Here is a 19,743-nt window from a genome sequence, read left to right on the forward strand (position 1 = left end):
GCGCCCCCTAGTGGTTTCACCTGACTTCCCAATTCACAGGAGAAACTTCTGATTTCTCTGAAATTGTTGAGAATTCAGGCGTGGTTTCCCTTCCTGTCATGTGAACATGTGACTTTTATTACTTATTTCAGTGGAAAAACAGGTGATTTTCTCCAGCACCGTACTCCCCTGTAAAATCAGCTGGTTTAATATGCACATATTGATACAGCTCATGAACCAATGGGTGCAGAGTGTGGATGATAGATACTATTGCTCCACCTTGTTTGCTATGCACCTGCGGTCTTCGGACACAGCAACAGCAGCAACTGAGAGGATGACTAATGCTGCCCCAAGCAATGAAGCATCTAAGTAATCTCACCGTGATACTGGATGCTGTTAGAGCACCTTCCATATGAGGCTCTCAAAGTACTTTGTAGGCATTGATCAATGAAGGCACACCACTCTGGGGCAGGCATTGTGATCCACGTTCTAGAGATCAAGGTGGATTTACAGGCAGAAAAACTCAGCATTGACTAGGGTTTGCAATAGGCACTAAAAGTAACTCTCAGGAGGGCCCCACAAATGCACTCCAGACTGAGGCAGCAGGGGCTAGAAAAGTGAATTTAGCAGTCAAGAAGGGCTGAGTTCTAGTCCTGACACTAACTCTCTGAGCAACTTTGGGTCAGTCACTTTGCCTGTGCCTCAGTTTCCCCACCTGAGAAAGGGGGAGAATGATTCTGCAGGTTGAGGAGTAGTTATAATAATATATGGAGATATCCTATCTCCTAGAACTGGAAGGAACCTTGAAGGGTCATTGAGTTGAGTCCAGCCCCTTGCCTTCACTAGCAGGACCAAGTACTGATTTTGCCCAAGATCCCTAAGTAGCCCCCTCAAGGATTGAACTCACAATGCTGGATTTAGCAGGCCAATGTTCAAACCACTGAGCTATCCCTCCCCTCAGTGTTATGTTTGCACAGTGTTTTGAGCAGGGAAACTTACTGAGCAGCCTTGTTATAAAGGCAAGACAGGTAGGTACCTCTATTGCTTGCATAAGGATTTAGGAGGAGAAGGTGACTCTACTTCCTATGTTTCTTGCTTCCTATGAGCAGTTCCTGTAATGCCTCTTGTATTCCTTTTTAATTAAAAAAAAGCTGTCCCTTAAATGTTCCTTCTACATGTGTTTTGGCCGTGCTCCCTTCTTCTCTCTGCTAGCACAGTGGGGGCTGGAAGCGGGGCATTGCTCTGCTATGGTCTTTACCTGGACCAGCTAGCTTGTGCTCAAACCAAAACTGCCTCGTCTTTACTGGGATTTTACCCCACGTTAGTTACCACGTGGTAGCTCACTCAGGTGAAGAACACGCCTTTTCTCCTAGTGAAGGTGCATCCTCTAGGAGCAGGTAGAGCGGCATGTGACAATGACCACCCTTCGTGTTCCTAGCCCACCTCTCTAACCTGGGCAGCGGCCAAGGGACCATCCTGAAGCTCAGGGCTGTAGGGAAGGACAGAGCATGCTGTGCAGGGCAGTACTCCCTGCTCTTGCAGCTCCCTCAACCCCGGTGCAGCCCCTCCCCGTCCCCTCACTGCCATGCAATGAAGTAGAGAGGAACTGGAGGCAGGGGCTGCATCTGAGATAGATTTGTAAATAATCTGGCATGAGAATAAAAATAAAAGATACATCAGCCAAACAGTCATCTAGCCAGCACCGATCAATCATCAACACCAATGTGCTTCTGAGAACTGAAACCTTTGGATTCTAAGCTTTGGACTTCGCATTTCATAAAGAATGTGCACTAGGCAGATCCAGCTTTCGTCAGCTTGACGGTTCTAAGTGGCTGTTCAGATTGCCTTGAAATTCTGTGGGCCCCCCGGGGGCATGGGGTTTGTGGCCTGGAAAATTTCACTGGAGCAGGATAGCTGAAGGGGCTATCGCTTGTGCTGTCAGGAGCGGCACCTCTCCCCAGCGGTTCTCAGGAGCTGTACAAAAGAGACGATGGATACTTGTTCCTAGTGCCTCATAAGACAGAGAGGTTAAACGACTTGCAAAACGGTGACTTCAGTCAGAGGCAGAACCCAAGATTTTTCACACTTGCTGTCTGGTCACCCTACTCCCAGCTCTGTTTATCCACCTGACCACAACACGCCTCCTGCTGCTGAGTGCTAATTTGGAAACCGACTGACTTGGACCCAAAGTTGGGTCACCCTTAACATCGGAACTGATCAAACCACAAGGAGCTCGACTCCCTGGGAGAATGCGAGGGGCAAAGATGAAAAAACATGTTTGCTCCTCACAGACTCAGGGGAGAGCATCGAATGTTCTGGCTGAAGCTGCCTTAATCCACCCCCAGCCGGACCGAGGTAGCGACCAGACATCTCGAGTGTAAATCCGCCGCTCGGAGATAAACAAGCGATAAGAGCTGCTGAAGGCGCTGTGTGAGCGGTGAGCTCAGTAGCGTTGCTTTGACAGCGGGGCTGCTGCGTTCTGATGACTGGCAGGATTTCACGTGCAAAAAAATAAACACATTTGTGATTACCTGGCCAGCATTGCACAATTACCGGGGGGGGGGGGGGGGGGATTCAGAGGGAGAAAAACAAGTGGATAAAGATAAAGCTAGTCTGGGTTGGTATGAAAACACCTGCCAGTGCAGGGCAGCTGCCTTTCTGTTATGAAAAGAAGTAAAACACTTTTAAGGTGTTGCTTAAGAGGAAGAGCAAACAGACCAAGACCGGGCCAGGGATGACTAGGTGTCTTTTTAAATAGAGTGCAAAGGAGCCAGCGACCCTACCCGTGAGTCTGCAACCATGGAGATGTGTTCTCTGGTGCGGACGAGGAGGGGGCTCCATGTGCTCCAGATTACAGGAGATTTGGGAGGGTGGGATGAGTAGATGCATCCTATGCAGATCCCTGGGCCACTCGCTTCCCTGGAGAGGGGATACTGGAGTGGTAGGAGCTACTGCTGCTGCTCCTGGATCTGGTGGAACTGAAATCCTTCCCTGCCTGGGACCGCGGTCCCCAGCACACAGCACAGAGGATGTATGGGAGGGATTTGACCCTCCATGTTTAACCACTGGCTTTGATTCTACACTGTAGGGTTGCAGTGGCGTTTGGACTTCAGCTGTATGGCTGGAAGCACTGAGCTGGGTCGCCCTTGATCTCCGGCCCAAAATTCACCCCCGGCACAAGCCAGCCCCACTCCACTGACTCCAGCGGAGTTACGCCCGCTGTGAATGTGGTTTGAGGAATGGAAGCTCCCAAAGCATCTTTTACAGGCTTCGTTCCTCTGGATGCTGACCTGAGCAGAGAGGGCTTTAGGGCTCTGGAGGGGCAGCGGAGCTGTTGTGCATGGGAAGAGCTTGGACTTCCTCATAAGCCTTGAGGAACGCAGGCATGGAGTCCCCCCCCCCCCCCAGCTCACACCAGGAGGGAACCTATCCCAAGGTGTGTAGGCCAGCAGTGCATGCCTGCGGAAGGGGTCATCGCTGGCATGTCCAGATTACCGGTGTGAGGCCCTGGGAAAAGACTGCGGCCTGTATCAAGAGACCAAGTCTCCCCAGGCTGTGGGTGCGGGTCACTTGCCAGGATTATCTGGGTGTATCTCATTTAATCACTTCCCTGCCATTGGGGGACCTCGGGCTCTGGTGCACCTCGGTCCCTCCTATGCTCTGCCTCTGGCATGTAATAATCTAGTCTCCTCTGGGCTGTAATGCTCTGCTCTGATTGTGGTTGTTGGGTTTAGCGTTGGGTGCTGGGTGGCCCTGGTGACCTGTGCTACACCCAGGGCTGGCTCCAGGATTTTTGCTGCCCCAAGCGGAAAAAAAAAAAAACCAAACAAGCCGCGATCGTGATTTGCAGCGGCAATTCAGTGGGAGGTCCTTCTCTCCAAGCGGGAGTGAGGGACTGTCCGCCGAATTGCCGCCGAACAGCTGGACCTGCCGCCCCTCTCCGGAGCGGCCGCCCCAAGCACCTGTTTGGCAAGCTGGTGCCTGGAGCCGGCCCTGGCTACACCAGAGATCAGACCGGATGATCTTATCCCTAGTCACCTTAAACTCTATGATTCATGGCACTGCAGTTTAATCAATGGGTCCCTACTCCAGGTTTCAGCCGCCCATTGCTGTGTATGCAGAGTGCGTTGGAGCTTTGGTTTACTACTGGTTCAGTCCTTCTTCCCCTGGACTTTGTGATGGATCCTATGGGATGAAAACACCAGGGCTGGCTCCAGGGCTTTGGCCGCCCCAAGCAGCCAAAACAAAACAAAACAAAAAGCCGCGATCGCGATCTGCGGCGGCAATTCGGCGGGAGGTCCTTCGCTCCCAGGCGAAGTGATGGACCGTCCGCCGAATTGCTGCCGAATACGTGGATGTGCCGCCGCTCTCCGGAGCGGCCGCCCCAAGCACCTGCTTCCCAGCTGGTGCCTGGAACCGGTCCTGGAGAACATGGAGGGTGATCCACCATCTACAACAGTCGGCATCGAATACAGAGGGACTAAGGAGTCATCCCATCTCCTGGGATTCGTGCACAAACAAACCAGGGCAAGAGCCAAGGCCGGCTCTAGGCACCAGCTGACCAAGCACGTGCTTGGGGCGGTGCCTCAGAAGGGGCGGCCAATCTTGGGGTGGCGGGAGGCGCACGAGGTTTTTTTGTTTTGTTTTTTGTTTCAGCTGCGCTGCAGTGGGGGGGGCTTCGGCAGCACTGGGGGGCTGGGGTTTGGCTGGCGCGGCGCAGTGCGACGCTCGGGTGGGGGGCGGGTTTGGGCGGCCCAGCGTGGCGCTCGGGGCGGGGGTTTGGGCAGCCTGGCCTGGCGCTCAGGGGTTTGGGCGGCCCAGCGCGGCGCTTGGGGGTTTGGGCGGCCCGGCCCGGCACGGTGCTGGCAGGGGGGGGGAGCGCGGGGGTTTGGGCGGCCTGGCCTGGCACTCGAGGGTTTGGGCGGCCCGGCGCAGCGCTGGGGTGGGGGTTTGAGCGGCCCAGCACTCCGGGGATTTGGGTGGCCCGGCCCGGCACTGGGCGGAGGTTTGGGCGGCCCGGTGCAGCGCGGCGCTGGGGGGCGGGGGAGTTTGGGTGGCATGGCGTGGCGCTGGGGGGGGGGGGGTGTTACGGCGGAGTGGCGCTCTAACTTTTTTGCCGCCCCAGGCAAAAAAGTTAGAGCCGGCCCTGGCAAGAGCACACAAGTTTAAGAGATCCTCGATGAGAAAGGCCTGTGTGTGTCTGAGAGCACGTGTGGCTGCTCCCCAAAAGAGAGCTAGATAAAGAGGGAATCACAGTATTTAAAAACAATCCGACACCTTCAGCAACTTTTCCAAAAGCCAGAACTCCCAAAGGGTTTCATCTATGTATCTCCCCAGTGTCTGACAGTAGAGAGTATCACATTACTCAGAGACAATGCGAGACCACTCTCGGTTCTCCAGATGAATCATAATCTCTTGTAAGTAAGTCTGTGCTGAGCAGTTGTGTAATATGGTCGCATAGTTCCTTCGAGCGTGGTTATGTTCAGAGGAGTGATTATAGTCAGATAACTTCTGACTCAACAGATCTGCTCTCTGTGGGTCGTTAAGTCATACCTGCTTACTGTACTGATAAACACCAGATATTTCTCCTGTTAGGACTTGTGGGAGAGCAGGCGGGAGTCTCTTCTGCCCTGTGCATTTGTTAACAAAGGTCTAAGTGCAGAATTAATAGACACATAGATTATAAGGCCAGAAGCGACCACTGTGATCATATGAGCTGACCTCCTGTATCACACAGGCCAGAGATCTTCCCTGAATTAATTCTTGTTTGAACTAGAGCAGATCTAGAAAAATACATTCAATTGTGATTAAAAATTGCCCGTGATGGAGAATCCACCACAAAGCTTGGTAAGTTGTTCCAGCGGATAACAACACTGTGCCTGCTTTCCAGTCTGAATTTGTCTAGCTTCACCTTTCAGCCACTGGACCTTGTGATACTTTCGTCTGCTAGACTGAAGAGCCGTCTATAGTCAAACTTCTGTGCCTCGTGGAGGCAGAGCCCATGGTGGAATAGGCCTCGGTGCAGCCACCACCGCCAGACGCTGGGTTCCAGGTTTTAGCAGTTGGCAGGGGCTGGGCTTCTGCTAGAGGAAGTTTTTGCTTATTATTATGTGCCATGCAGGTTCTTATTATTATGTGCTGAGCATCTGCTGTTCAGCTTCCTGGGTTCATCCGTCATCTCTCTGGAGTCTGGGGGGAAGGGGGAGTGCCTCACGCTGGCTGGGCTCAGGCCAACCTGCACAGCTGGGGCAGCTCGGGCTGGCCTGGTGCTCCTCCGCTGTGTGTGTGCGCGCTTGGGGCTGCAGCCATGGGGACAGAGCGGGGTGGGGACCAGGGGGCTAGCCGCCACAAAGGGGGCGGGGGGTGTCCACCCACCACCCATGCATGTAGGTACTTATAGACTAGATCAAGTCACCCTTATCCTACTCTTTGATAAGCTAAAGCGATTTGGCTCCTTCCGTTTTCATTGTAAAGCGTGTTTTCTAATCCTTACTGCTGTGACCCCTCTGCCGTGTGTCAACATCTGTCTTAATTGCGCTCACCAGAACTGGACACAGGCTTCCAGTAGCAGTTGCCCAATGCCAATTACAGAGGTCAAATAGAGTCCCCTCTCTATACAGCCCAGGATTGCATTAGCACCTTTGGCCACAGCGTCACTCTATGAGCTCCTGTTCAGCTGATTAGCCACCTCTACACCCAGTCGTTTACATAGGAACAGCCAGACTAGGTCAGACCAAAGGTCTAATCAAGCCCAGTGTCCTGTCTACTGACAGTGGCCAGTGCCAGGAGCCCCAGAGGGAATGAACAGAACAGGGAATCAAGTGATCCATCCCCTGTCGCCCACTCCCAGCCTCTGGCAAACAGAGGGTAGGGACACCATCCTTGCCCATCTTGGCTAATAGCCATTGATGGACCTTTCAGAGTCACTGTTTCCCAGGATAAAGTCCCCCCTCTTGTAAGTATGGTTGCATTCTTTGTTCTTAGATGTTGTGGCAGGGTGATGACTCACCAGCACAGCGCCTCCTGCTGGTTGTCCCAGGAATTAACTATTCCAGCCCAGAGCGCCCTCTGCAGGCTGGTGTCTCACCTGCCGCTGGCCCCCATGTCCCTCTCAGACCCCGGTGCCCCTTTATCTTGCAGTGCTGCCCCCGGCAGTGCCCCACACTCTGGGTCTCCCCCCCCTGGGGAACCCCCACCTTGCCTCAGTGGCTATTGCCAGTCATTGTCTAGACCCCGCTTCCTGGGGCGGGCTGCAGTCTGTAAACCACTCCTCGTCGGCAAGGGGGTTAGGACCTGCTGCCTTTGCCTACCTCTGGGCTGCCCCTCTGCAGCCCCAGTACCTTTTGTAGGCCCTTATCTAGGCCTGCAGCCTGGGGTTTTGCTAGGCTGGAGCTCCCCAGCTCCCTCTGCCCTTCCCCAGCACTGCTCCACCTCCGGTACCCTGCTCAGCTCCCAGGCAGCCAGCTCCTTCTCTCTCAAAAAGCGAGAGAGAGTATATGTGGTAGCATCTAGCCCACAGCCCTCTTATAAGGGCCAGTTGGGCCCTGATTAAGCTGGCCACAGCTGTGGCTTTTTCCCCATTAGCCTACCTTTTCCAGCTGCAGCCCTTTCCAGGGCTGTTTTAACCCCTTCAGGGCCGGAGCGGGGTGACTACCCCGCTACAGATGTATACATTTATATTTGGCCTTATCAAAATGCATATTGTTTGCTTTTGCCCATTTTACCAAGCAACCCAGATCACTCTCAGTCAGTGACCTAGTCTCCTCATTATTTACTGCTCCCCTAGGCTTTGTGTCAGCTGCAAAATAAATCAGTGATGATTTTTATGTTTTATTCCAGGTCACTGACAAAAACATTAAATGGCATAGGGCAAAGAATCAATCTCTGCGGGACCCCACTAGAAACACATTTATCAATGATGTTTCTTCCTTTACAGTTACATTCTGAGATCTATCAGTTAGCCAGTTTTTAATACTTTTAAAGTGGGCCGAGTTGATTTTATATCATCCTAGTTTCTTAATCAAAATGACATGTGGTACAAAGTCCAAGTCTAAGTATATTACATCAACACTATTACCTTTATCAACCAAACTTGTAATCTCATCAAAAAAAGATATCCAGGTAATTTGACAGGATCCATTTTCCACAAAACCATGCTGATTAGCATTAATTATATTACCTTCCTTTAACTCTTTATTAAATCCCATGTCAGCCATTCCATTATTTCCCCCAGAATTGATGTCAGGTTGGTATGCCTATAATTACCTGGGTCAATCTTTAGCCTGGTGAAAAGAGGCGGAAAGGACGCTTGTTTTTATATCGCTTTATTTGTGTTTTTATTCTGTGCCCATCACTTGGATTTCCAGACCTCAGATTGAATTTGTGGCCCTGAAAGCATCTTTCAACTTGAAACAGGGAACGAGGCCGGCAACTAGGAGCTCAGCAAAGCTATTTGTATAGACACTTTTCACTGACACCTTCTATTTATTGAACTCTTCGGGTCTGTCTACACTGAGATAAAACAACCTGTGGTACCGAGGCTCAGAGCCCACTCAGCTGACAGGCTGTAAAATAGCAGTGTAGCATTTGGGCTCGGGCTGGAGCCTGGGCTCTGGGGCTTCCCCCCGTGTGCGGTCTCAGGTTACATCTACACTGCAATTAAACACCCACAGCTGGCCCATGTCAGCTGGCTTGGGCTCACGGGGGTCAGGCTGTGGGGCTGTTTCATTACAGTGTAAACATTTGGGACCAGGTGGGACCCCGTGAGGGGAGAGAGTCCCAGAGGACTGTATGTAAAGGAGCGGTATGATTGCTCAGAGCTCCAGTATGAAACTGGAGAAAAGCCTGCTGAGAGTCTTTGGGTTAAGTTTAGAGGCGAGAGCAACAAGGGTGATGTCGTGGTGGGCATCTGCTATAGAGCACCAGACTAGGAGGATGAGGTAGATGAGGCTTTCTTCAGACAACTAACAGAAGCTTCCAGATCACAGGCCCTGGTTCTCATGGCGGACTTCAATCACCCTGACATCCACTAGGAGCAGGGCCGGCTCCAGCCTTTTTGCCACCCCAAGCGGCGAAGGGAGAAAAACAAAAAAAAGTCGATCGGCGGCACTTCGGCGACAGCTCAGTCGTGCCGCTTCATTCTTCGGCAGCAAGTCCTTCAATCCCTCTCTTCCTCTTCGGCGGCACTTCGGCGGCAGCTCAAAGAGGAAGAGAGGGACTGAGGGACCTGCCGCCGAATTGCCACCGGAGACCTGGACGTGCTGCCCCTTTCTATTGGCCACCCCAAGCACCTGCTTCCTTCGCTGGTGCCTGGAGCTGGCCCTGGCTGGGAGAGCAATACAGCAGTGCACAGACAATCCAGGAAGTTTTTGGGGAGTGTTGGGGACAACTTCCTGGTGCAAGTGCTGGAGGAACCAACTAGGGGCCATGCTCCTCTTGACCTGCTGCACACAAACCTGGAAGAATCGGTAGGGGAAATAGAAGTGGGTGGCAACCTGGGTAGCAGTGACCATGAGATGGTTGAGTTCAGGATCCTGACAAAAGAAAGAAAGGAGAGCAGCAGAATACGGACCCTGGACTTCAGAAAAGCAGACTTTGACTCCCTCAGGGAACTGATGGGCAGTATCCCCTAGGAGGCTAATATGAGGGGGAAAGGAGTCCAGGAGAGCTGGCTGTATTTTAAAGAAGCCTTATTGAGGGCACAGGAACAAACCATCCCGATGTGCAGAAAGAATAGCAAATATGGCAGGCGACCAGCTTGGCTTAACAGTGAAACTTTCGGTGAGCTGAAACACAAAAAGGAAGCTTACAAGAAGTGGAAACTTGGACAGATGACTATGGAGGAGTGTAAAAATGTTGCTCGAGCATGCAGGTGTGTAATCAGGAAGGCCAAAGCATAATTGGAGTTGCAGCTAGCAAGGGATGTGAAGGGTAACAAGAAGGGTTTCTACAGGTATGTTAGCAACCAGAAGAAGGTCAGGGAAAGTGTGGGACACTTACTGAATGGGGGAGGCAACCTAGTGACAGAGGATGTGGAAAAAGCTGAAGTACTCAATGCTTTTTTTGCCTCAGTCTTCACAAACAAGGTCAGCTCCCAGACTACTCCACTGGGCAGCACAGTATGGGGAGGAGGTGAGCAGCCCTCAGTGGTAAAAGAACAGGTTAAGGACTGTTTAGAAAAGCTGGACGTGCACAAGTCCATGGGTCCAGATCTAATGCATCCGGGGGTGTTGAAGGAGTTGGCTGATGTGATTGCAGAGCCATTGGCCATTATCTCTGAAAACTCGTGGTGATCGGGGGAGGTCCCGGACGATTGGAAAAAGGCAAATATAGTGCCCATCTTTAAAAAAGGGAAGAAGGAGAACCTGGGGAACTACAGACTGGTCAGCCTCACTTCAATCCCCTGCAAAATCATGGAGCAGGTCCTCAAGGAATCCATTTTGAAGCACTTGGAGGAGAAGAAGGTGATCAGGAACAGTCAACATGGAGTCACCAAGGGCTAGTCATGCCTGACTAACCTAATTGCCTTCTATGATGAGATAACTGGCTCTGTGGATATGGGGAAAGTGATGGACATGATATATCTTGACTTTAGCAAAGCTTTTGATACGAGCTCCCTGAGTATTCTTGCCAGCAAGTTAAAAAAGTATAGATTGGATGAATGGACTATACGGTGGATAGAAAGCTGGCTAGATTGTCGGGCTCAACGGGTAGTGATCAACAGCTCGATGTCTAGTTGGCAGCCGGTATCAAGAAGAGTGCCCCAGGGGTTGGTCCTGGGGCTGGTTTTGTTCAACATCTTTATTAATGATCTGGATGATGGAATGAATTGCACCCTCAGCAAGTTCATGGATGACACTAAACTGGGGGGAGAGGTAGATATGCTGGATGGTCCAGAGTAACCTAGACAAATTGGAGGATTGGGCCAAAAGAAATCTGATGAGATTCAACAAGGACAAGTGCAGAGTCCTGCACTTAGGATGGAAGAATCCCATGCACCGCTACAGGCTGGGGACCGACTGGCTAAGCGGCAGTTCTGCAGAAAAGGACCTGGGAATTACAGTGGACGAGAAGCTGGATATGAGTCAACAGTGTGCCCTTCGTGCCAAGAAGGCCAACGGCATATTGGGCTGCATTAGTAGGAGCGTTGCCAGCAGATCGAGGGAAGTGATTATTTCCCTCTATTTGGCACTGGTGAGGCCACACCTGGAGCATTACGTCCAGTTTTGGTCCCCCCACTACAGAAAGGATGTGGACAAATTGGAGAGAGTCCAGCGAAGGGCAACGAAAATGATCAGGGGGCTGGGGCACACGACTTACGAGGAGAGGCTGAGGGAACTGGGGTTATTTAGTCTCCAGAAGAGAAGAGTGAGGGGGGATTTGATAGCAGCCTTCAACTCCCTGAAGGGGGGTTCCAAAGAGGATGGAGCTCAGCTGTTCTCAGTGGTGGCAGATGACAGAACAAGGAGCAATGGTCTCAAGTTGCAGTTGGGGAGGTTTAGGTTGGATATTCAGAAACACTATTTCACTAGGAGGGTGGTGAAGCACTGGAATGGGTTACTTAGGGAGGTGGTAGAATCTCCATCATTAGAGTTTTTTAAGGCCCGGCTTGACAAAGCCCTGGCTGGGATGATTTAGTTGGGGATTGGTCCTGCTTTGAGCAGGGGGTTGGACTAGATGACCTCCTGAGGTCCCTTCCAACCCTGATATTCTATGATTCTATGACGGGCTCCAGCCTGAGCCCGAAAGTCTCCACTGCAATTTTTAGACCCTCAGCCAGAGCCCTGAGAGCCTGAGTCCCTGAACCTGGGCCAGCTGCGGGTGTTTAATTGCTGTGAAGATGTATCCTGAAAAACCAGGCTCCAGCCTGAGTGCGAATGTCTTCACTGCAGTTTCATAGCCCCGCAGCCCAAGTCCTGCAAGCTCGAGTTAGCGGACCAAGGCCACCCACAGCCATGCCAGAGGCCTTTGACCACAGTGTAGACATACCTTCTAAGGGCAGACCAGTTCCCTGGTTAGAGCCAGGCTATTAGTGGGTGATGTGGAAAGAGAGAGGAAGAGTCAGGGGCTACAGAGATCAGAGTTCCCGGGAGGAGCCAGTGGTCTGATTCTCCACTCCACTATATCAGCTGTACGCCAGCATACAATGGTGTTACACCAGTAGAAACCTGTTGTAACAGAGCAAAGAATCAGGCCCCAGTTGAACCTGGACTTTTCCAAGGTGCTGATGGCTGGTGGTTTGGAGTCAGTGTTGCAATTCAGGGTTCTCTGTGATGATAACGTAGCTCATTGTTCACCTTGCCTAGTCACGGGAGTGCTTAGAATAACATTCCTGCTTCCCTGCAGGCTGCTTTTTCCTTCTTCCTCTGCTACTCATTCAGGAAAATTATCTCCAAGTCTTTGCTCAGTTTTTTTTTAGGACCCGCGCCTCATTCTGGGGGTGATGCAGCTGTTTGTCCTTGGCCAGCTGTTATGAGGTGTGGGAGGGCTCAGAGGTCACGGCAAAGCTTCTCCGGGGATGAGGAAGGGCTAGTCTGAGAATACAGCCATTCTGGGGTTAAATAAGAGTGAGAAGACACTAGACCAGAGTGCGGATGTTATGTTAGGTCCTAGGACAAGTGGGCCCCCATAAAACAGAGCTTTTGTGCCTTACTTCTTAAAGGCACAGCAGCTCAAAGTTTAACTCTTTGCCAACAGAACAGCATTTAATCACATCAACCCTGTGTAACTTTTTAAAATGTGATCTGTTACCAAGCAGCTCTGTGTTCTTGGGGAACCAGGGCGCAGTACCCAGCCTGTCTGACTCACGAAAGGGCAGGCTCTGCGTGAACCAAGTCTGCATCAGATGAAAGTCTTACAAAAAGCAATGAAAAGGCCGTGGGAGACACACCTAAACCCGTGGGATAAGGATGACAGGATTAAGGAAACTCCCCGGGCCTCATTTGCATCGAAGATGGGACAAGGAGGCATCTTCATTAGCATGCAGAATGGAGAACAGAGATTCCAAGGCAAGAACCGCATGGAACTCTGGGATCAGAAAAGCAGGGAAGCAGTGCATGATGGGAGATCTCTGCTCCAGATTTTAACGAACCCACACCTGCACACACCCAGCTCAGCAGTTATCAGACCAATTCTAGTAATAAATCCTTTATTAGTATCCAAAATAGGGAAGCTCCCTAATTGCATTGTGAGCTCCCTCGAAGGAACACCGTCCAAAGCCAGGAATGATCAGCTCCCATGTCTAGCCTGAACAAAACAACTTTGGTATTCTCCCTTGTTTACACATAAACAAATCTAATGTTCTCCCTTGAACCATTGTTGTTTCTCTACAAAACCCCCTACTCATGATCAAGTAAGTGTTCTGAGGCCTGGATCCAAAATCTGCATCCGTTCCATTGGGACTTCATCTTCTCCTGACTGATTGTGCTGGGGGCTCTGCCTGTCTCCAGCACTCCGGACCCTCAGCTACGACCACCACCTGGGACCCCTGATTGATTCAAGCTTTACGAAGTGAGGAGAACCCAGCTCTCTCTCTCCCGGGATAGCCTTCTGACCCTGACTTGTGTGATCAGTTATGGATTTCTAAACCTGACTTTTATAATCAAGTTTAAGTTAAATTTAATATTATAACTGTTTTGTTTGTTTGGCTCCCCTATGATTATTACCTGGCAATAAATAACTTTCATGGTTAAGCTGGTTGCTTCTCTCGCTCTATGTCTCTCTCTCCCCCTCGTGGGTGTTTTTTTTTGGGGGGGGGGGGTTCCTCATTCGCTCTGCAGCAGCGCTCCTCGTACCTAAGCTAAAAGATCCCTGCAGCGCCCAAAACTCCTGTGGGGTTTTCTCATCAAGTGGGTTACTGCCAGAACAATTGTAATGTAAAAGTGGGGATAGAGACGTGCTGAACCAGGGACATATGAGGGTGACAGCTTGGAAGTGCTGCTCGACCCAGCCTGCTGAGTCCAGGGACATATAAGGGGTCAGCTTGGAAGTGCTAATTAGCCTGGTCCTTTCAGATGTGCTCTGTTAATGTGTGTGTGTGTGTTCATCTAATTCTGGGGCTGGAAGAACCCAGCCCTGGGGAACCTAGGTCCTGCAGGATAGCTCCATTGGGAGGGAACTTGCAGAAGGGAGAAGCAGAGCTTCGTATGAGAACACAAGTGACACAAGCAGTACATTGATAGAAGTACAGAACCCCTCTCCCCCAAAAAGTAACCCTAATTAATGAGCGTACCCCAAAGTAACGGGCAAAGCTGGTAACAGATCTTGGCAAAGATCTATTGAGAGTGAAGAATGATTCTTTACCTGCTGCTTAGAAGGGCATAACATTATTCTTTCTGAATCCAGGGCTGGGGAATTTCCCCGCACACACAGAGAATGAATTGTCTATTTAAGAACATAAGAACATAAGCATTGCCACACCGTGTCAGACCACAGGTCCATCTAGCCCAGTGTCCTGTCTTCGGACAGTGGCCAATGCCAGGTGCCCCAGAGGGAATGAACAGAACAGGTAATTATAATTATAATTATCAAATTGTTGATATCAGGGGTGGAAGGGACCTCAGGAGGTCATCAAGTCCAACCCCCTGCTCAAAGCAGGACCAATCCCCAACTAAATCAATTCTACTTCTACTTCTAATTCTACTTAGACTCACAAGGAGAAAGGTGAATGTTTATCCCATGTTAAATTAGCTAGTATTATAATCCTAGGCAAGGCAGTTGTAGTTATAACCCATGCTAGCTGGTCAAGATAACCCCCAGAGGGAGTTTAGGGTTTACCTGGACCAGGTAATGTGGATTAAAACTACAGCTGGTTGGTAAATTTTTGTTGATTTTTTTTTTACTGACAAATCCTGATTTGTCAAAACGGAAACTGTTTGTGAAACAGGGTCGTGTTGGAGGAATATTCTGACTTGATCAAATTTTGGGGGGAAATGTTTTGAAATTGGCAAAATGTCCCACTTCAACATTTTTGAACAGGAAAGTTTTGGTTTTTCGAGTCAAAATGACTTTCTGGTTAGAAATGTTAGTAATTTAGACTAAAACAAGTTAAAAAAAGAAAAGGTCAAAATCAAAATGAAATGTTTTGAAATTATCAAAAGGAAACAGTTTGGTTGATCTACACTGAGAATATTTTTGGATTTTCAGTTCACAATTTGTTGTTGTTGTTTTGTTGTTGAGATTTTCACTTTTCATCTGAATTTGGGACTGACATTTTCCTCAATGTCTCAAAAAAATTTCCTGCCCAGCTCTAATTAAAACTGCAGCTACCTTATCTGCATTAGGATTTCAGCATGCGGTCTTTATCATGGGGTAGTATTACGCAGGTTAAATACACCATTTTCCTAGTGAAGACCCAACCTAAGGGAGTTGCCCCAGCAGTGAGGTTGATCTGGATGCTCCATATGCCAAGTACTTTCCATTGAATGCTGCTGAGAGGATTGCTTCTCCATCCCCACATCTCTGCTCTCACCTGCTCAATTGTTTTCCTTGATCTCTGCACCAGCAGACCACAATTTACCATGAGACTGCTGTGATCAGAGTCTTCCTCAGAGAACCCCTGAACACTGGGGTCATTCTTGTCCATAAACAGGTGGTTTGGGCATGTGCGGAGCTGCACTGGGTCTGCCGGGAGCTGCAGACGAATGGGTCTGTATATGCAAAGCATCGAAGTGCTGCATAGTAACAACGGCGTGTGCGCAGCAAGTCACGTGATCTTTTCCAAACAGATGTTCAACATACTAGAAATTCTGACGCGACTCTGTAGGGCTGAGTCCTTGTTCCCTTTTAGTAAGTGGAAGAACTTCCGTGGGACAACATTTCACTCAGACCACCGTACCTTGTTTTGCTTTGATTTTTTTTAAATGTGGATTGATACACTTGACATTTTATACCAACAGTAACATCTTCCATACAGGAGACCAGGTAGAAAACACAACACCAGGCACTGTCAAACAAATAAGCTCTCTAGGCCACAGCTTGTGGTGGTGACAAAGGGAGAAAATAGCGTGGGATATTGGGTCTAACTCTGCATGGAACAAAGGCTGATTTCAGTGGGTTACAGCACTGGGCCCCTAATTGGTCATACGAAGGCTTTACGCCACATCACTATGTACAGATATAATTAATCTGTTGCAAATATATATCCATAAGGCTGTAGAAAGCAGCTGCCCACCTAATCCATGGGATGGCCTTCTCCTAAACCCTGGGCTTCAATCCCTCTGCTAGCTCTCAAGAAGTTTCTGTTACCAGTGCCAGGCCTTCATCCTGATCTTCAAGCCAAAAGTGATCTGGGATTCAGTTCCATCAGGGATCACATCTCCACCCATGACTTACGTCGTCAGCTCCCTGGGACAATGTGGTTCACCAAGATTCAGACTCGCGCAAGGTGGTTCAGCTGTGGAATGAGCTTCCTGGGAATATCAGGCTAAAAAACAGATCCCCTAAATGGCATGCTGCACAACATTCCTCTTTGACCAAGTGTTTCTGCCATAAACCAGATGGATGGGGGAGGGAAAATGGGACGAGGGTAAGAAATAAGCAAGCAAGTAGAGAAAGGAAGAGAACAGAAGACCCATTAAGTCCGCTGGGGACCTAATCAAAGCTAATCTCCCTGGGATGTGGTTAGATATTAAGGGGATGGGAACTATAGAAAACCCTCTGATAGACCAGACCGATGACTAGATAATCAAGAAAGTGAAGCATTGCAAATACATGCATATTAACTATATTGCTGTGCTCATCTGGTGCACCAATCCTCCTAAAGAGCTGGATCAAGGAGACGAGATGAGCTCTAAGGGCAGATTTTCAACACAGCTCAGGGCCAGATTTCCAAGTGCTCAGCGCCCACAGTCAATAAAAGACCCGATTTCAGAAATGCCAAACACTCAGCAGCTCCCATTGCAACACTGATGGCTGGATTTTCAATAAAGCTCAAGACCCAATGTGCTGAGGTCTTTAGAAAAATCTGGCCCGATGAACAAGGCGCAGCTGGGGCTGTGTGTGTGTGTGTGTTTACACACCCTTAATCGCTATGGCTGTGAGTGTGCATTTGCAACGTAGCATCGTATTTTGTTGTCCAAAGCCCCACGCAAAACCCCAGCTGCTGACATTGTTAGCTAGCTGGGCATGGGCCCAGATCCCGTAGGTGTTTCTTTCCCATCTGCATTTGACTCAGATGCTCACTTGAAGCACTTGTCTTAGCCTCCTGTGTATGAAAGGGCAGAGCTTTGGGTGAAGTGGGAATGTCATGAATCTGCCACGCCCCAAACTGCAGGCGGTGATGTTGCTGGGGTCGGTAATATCCAGGCTGAGAACTACCTCGTGTGTGGTGTATTGCACACAGGAGGGGCTGTGTTTTGCAAGGAAAGATCATCTGCTCACTATCAACAATAATTTTATCTCTCCAGTGCAAACAAGGCCACACACTCTGGAGTGGAGGATTCTGGGTAGTGTAGTCCAGCAGGTAGTTTCTGAACTAAGAAGTACTGCGGTTAGAACGATCGCGAGAGGAGCAGCTAGCACAATAGGGCCCAGACGGAGGCTAGACAGATTCAGGGAGAAGGATGTGAACGGCCTCACTGCAACGGGGCGTGGCGAAATGTCGACTGTCTCAATCCGGATCCCTCCGAGGGGCTCAGCGGGGGGCGTACGTGCTGGAGAGCGGCTCAGCCCGGGAACAGCATGTACATTCACAAACATGCCCCTAAAACTCCAAGGTGACACCCCACCAATACACAACACTCTGCTGCACACACAGTTCTCCCCTGGAGAGACAGTGACCACCTGTGACTGATACTTGTTGTTTCACTTAATGCGTGACTGCAAGGCACTCAGATGCTCCGGTGAGGAGGAGGGTACAAGACCCAACAGAGAGACCCATCATAGATTCATAGATTCTAGGACTGGAAGGGACCTCGAGAAGTCATCGAGTCAGACCATTTCTCCAATTTGTCCAGATCATTTTGAATTATGACCTGTCCTCCAAAGCAGTTGCAATCCCTCCCAGTTTGGTATCATCCGCAAACTTAATAAGCGTACTTTCTATGCCAATATCTAAGTCGTTAATGAAGATATTGAACAGAGCCGGTCCCAAAACACACCCCTGCAGAACCCCACTTGTTACGCCTTTCCAGCAGGATTGGGAACCATTAATAACAACTCTCTGAGTACGGTTATCCAGCCAGTTATGCACCCACCTTATAGTAGCCCCATCTAAATTGTATTTGCCTAGTTTATCAATAAGAACATCATGCGAGACCGTACCAAATGCATTACTAAAGTCTAGGTATACCACATCCACCGCTTCTCCCTTATCCACAAGGCTTGTTATCCTATCAAAGAAAGCTATCAGATTGGTTTGACACAATTTGTTCTTTATCATCATCATCATACCTGGGTCTTACCTATCACTTTGCATGAGTAGATGGCAAAGCATGGCACAGCCTGTTAACAAGTATTTATCCTCCCAGAACCCCTGGGAGGCTAGCCAGAGCTGTCATCCCCATTGTACAGAGGGGGACTGAGAAACAGAGAGGCTATGGGCCACCGTTTTAAAGGTATTTAGGCCCTTAAGAGCCGAAGTCCCACTGAGAGTCAAAGGGATTTTGGCTCCTGAAGGTCTAAATTGCCTTTGAAAAAGAGACATAGGTTCCTAAATCTGGTAGGCGCTGCACGCTGAGTACTTACACCCCCATTCGCCACCTACCACACTGGGAAGGGGAGCTTGGGCTTCTGCCCTGCAGCAGGACAGTGGGGCTAGGGGCTTCTGCCCAGAGGGACGGGGGTCTAGGGGCTTCAGCCCCACTTTTGCTGAAGCCCTGAACCCTGGCAGGCACCTCCTGTGGGGCTGAAGCCTGGCTCTCAAACTTCTGAAGCTTATTATATCTGGCTTCGAGGGTCAGTAGGTGTGGTCACCTCTGGTCTATACTGTATCTATTTTGTGGCAAGAGAGCTGTGATCGAGGGCCATTTTGTCCTGGACATTCCCCTTTTTAACTCCCACCTCCACCCCAGGTTGTTACAACCTATGGCAGGGGTAGGCAACCTATAGCACGCGTGCCGAAGGCGGCACGCGAGCTGATTTTCAGTGGCACTCACACTGCCTGGGTCCTGGCCACAGGTCCGGGGGGCTCTGCATTTTAATTTAATTTTAAATGAAGCTTCTTAACCATTTTAAAAACCTTATTTACTTTACATACAACAATAGTTTAGTTATATATTATAGACTTCTAAAAATGTTAAAATGTATGACTTGCACGCAAAACCTTAAATCAGAGTGAATAAATGAAGACTCAGCACAGCACTTCTGAAAGGTTGCCGACCCCTGACCTATGGAGACGGTTGATTCAGACGTGAAGCCACAAAGGACGTTTTTGCAATGCTGGGGGAGTAGCCGAAGCACCAGGGATCTGTCAAAGCTTGTTCACTTGACTGTGAGGCCAAACGCATTCCCTCCCCCCCCCAACAAGTAAGGGTGTGGGTGGGTGAAACCGAAGGAAGGTACAAGTTGTTCTGACTCAGACACAACACAGCAATAATTCCTCCAGGGAAAAGTCAAAATGCGAGTACCACGGAGGACCTCACGGGACGGTAATGATTAACAGATTGCTCAGACCGGGACCTAGGGCTTCCTTTAGTTGGACAACACCAGGTGCATTTGCCTGAGCACTCTGCCGTTTGTTTTACTTTCTCACTAGAGACGGTGAGCACACAACGCCGTCGATCCTTCAGCAGAGCCGATGCATATTATGGGATATGCTGGGGGCAG

This window comes from Malaclemys terrapin, chromosome 9 (genome assembly GCF_027887155.1).
Source record: "Malaclemys terrapin pileata isolate rMalTer1 chromosome 9, rMalTer1.hap1, whole genome shotgun sequence".
In the NCBI taxonomy this organism is placed as follows: Eukaryota; Metazoa; Chordata; order Testudines; family Emydidae; genus Malaclemys; species Malaclemys terrapin.